Here is a 1,932-nt window from a genome sequence, read left to right on the forward strand (position 1 = left end):
GTTCTGATCTTACTGTAAATACTGTTACTGCTATAATAACATGTATAAATGTTGAACATATGTCAGCTTCACTAAACATTTAAAACAGTTAATAAAACCCAATTTAATTCAGTTTATTTATACAGCACCATCCGCAACACAAGTCGTCTCAACATTCGCATAAAAAAAACAGAGTTAGAAGAACGTTCTGATGCTGCTCAATGATCAGCTCGAAAGCTCTAAAAAGGCAGAGTCAGGTCCTCTGGACGGATTCTTCTTCTTGAAACGTTTCGTCTTTTATCCAAAGGACTTCTTCAGTCTGAGGAGCCGCTACAAACTCAGTCTCATAAGCAGCACCGTCTCATAGTGGATGCACCAGTTTAAGGGTGACACCATGAACTAGCTGTTCACGTGCAAAAGGAGGACCGTCAGCCCAACAATAGATCGTTAGAGCCCTGATGGCCGCTTGCTATTCACAGAGGGCTGAGTGACACTTGGTACTGGTGGATCCACTATAGCAAGCGGCCATCGGGGTATTGCGGCTTCGGATGTTATCAGTCCATTAAATGGACGTTATTAGTTGTTATCATTCCCATAGGTAGCGTTCAGACTGTTCCCTCCTACCTCCTAGTAGGTTTCAAGTTACGTTTTTATCGGTGATAATATGCATCGCGGCTCGCGTGTAAAACCAGAAGTGTATTTTAGTTAGCTTTATGCAACACTTTTCCTAAACCTAACCTTACACCTGACCCAGACCACTGACCGTAAACCTAACCCCCAGACCTGTATAAAACATAACCCCCAGACCCATGACTCTTAACATAACCACGTGACTGTATTATCAGCGATAAGAAAGTACTTTTAAACCTACTAGGAGGCAGAGGAGGGGCAGTCTGAACACTACATATGGGGCTGATAACAACTAATAATGGCCATTTAATGGATGATAACATCCGAAGCGGGTGAACAGCTAGTTCTGGGTGTCTCCAGCAGCCTGGTTGATCCACTAGAAGAAAGAGAAGAGAAGGTGCTATTTATAAGACTGAGTTTTGTGCAGCTTCTCAGCCTGAAGAAGTCTTTTGGATAAAAGACGAAACGTTTCAACAGGAAAAATCGGTGCTTGTAGTTTCTATGGTCCAGGTGAAGTTTTCCATGAGAGGGAAAACATGTTAATGATAGAAATAATCAAAAGTACAAACATGGAGTAGAGCGAGTAAAGAGGGAGGAGACGTGGTCAGTTTGTCCTCCGGCAGTCTAAGCTTATAGCAGCAGAACTAAGGGATACATCAGGAAACCCAAGCCAACCCTAACTATGTGTCAAAAAGGAAAGTCTTAAAAGTAGTCATTGTGTCAGCTTCACGAACAGAAACTGGAAGATGGTTCCACAAGAGAGGAGCCTGATAACTGAAAGCTCTGCCTCCCATTCTACTTTTAGACTCTAGAAACCACAAGTAAACCTGCAGTCTGAGAGTACAGTGCTCCATTTGGAAAATATGGAACAATAACAAGGAGCTTGGTTGTTGAGAGTTTGGATTTTAAAAGTAAGATTATTTTGGACACCCACATAATAAAAATCTCATAGTCTAGCCTTGACGTGATTCATTGACCATGGTTTTTTTTTTTTGCATCATTTTGGGACAAGTTGTTGCTAATTTTAGTGGAAGATACATTAGAAATGTCAAACAGGCCCTAGACCTTGAATCACTTGCAGAATTAGCTTTAATGTAGGATATGAGATCAAAACAAAAAATCTTCAAGTCAGAGTCAGAATTCCTTTTTGACGAAAATCTGGTCCAGGACCTTCATCGTCAAATCAAATCAAAAATACTTTATTAATCCCTAAATGTTGTTGTAGCTCATTCTCCTGGTTTCATTAAAGAGTTGTTAGATGGTGATGGCTGTGGATAGGAAGGATCTCTTGTGGTGGTCTGTCTTACAGCAGATCTGAAGAAA

Source organism: Nematolebias whitei, chromosome 1, assembly GCF_014905685.2.
Source record: "Nematolebias whitei isolate Nwh7 chromosome 1, NemWhi1, whole genome shotgun sequence".
Taxonomy (NCBI): Eukaryota; Metazoa; Chordata; class Actinopteri; order Cyprinodontiformes; family Rivulidae; genus Nematolebias; species Nematolebias whitei.